The following is a 279-nucleotide window of genomic DNA, read 5'->3' on the forward strand; positions in this document are numbered from 1 at the left end:
AAGGGTTTTCGTGGAATGAGAGAGATGGCCCCAGGTAGGAGGGTCAGGATTGTCGCTAGCAGCTAGCGCAATTGTCACTAGCGGGCAGCGATTTGAGTTGCCTATCTCAACGGCGTTGTGGCCGGATCGGAGCTGGGTGACTTAACGTCCCTGTTTGTAGTTACATAGTTGTAGCTAATTATAACAAAGATTCATTAGATTACGTTGTCGGAGAGTCGGGGTGAGCCCTCTGTTGTTAGGTAAAGCCACAAAATGTAGTTCTCATGTAGTTTAAACAAA

This window comes from Frankliniella occidentalis, unplaced genomic scaffold (assembly GCF_000697945.3).
Source record: "Frankliniella occidentalis isolate FOCC.00 unplaced genomic scaffold, Focc_3.1 Scaffold155, whole genome shotgun sequence".
In the NCBI taxonomy this organism is placed as follows: Eukaryota; Metazoa; Arthropoda; class Insecta; order Thysanoptera; family Thripidae; genus Frankliniella; species Frankliniella occidentalis.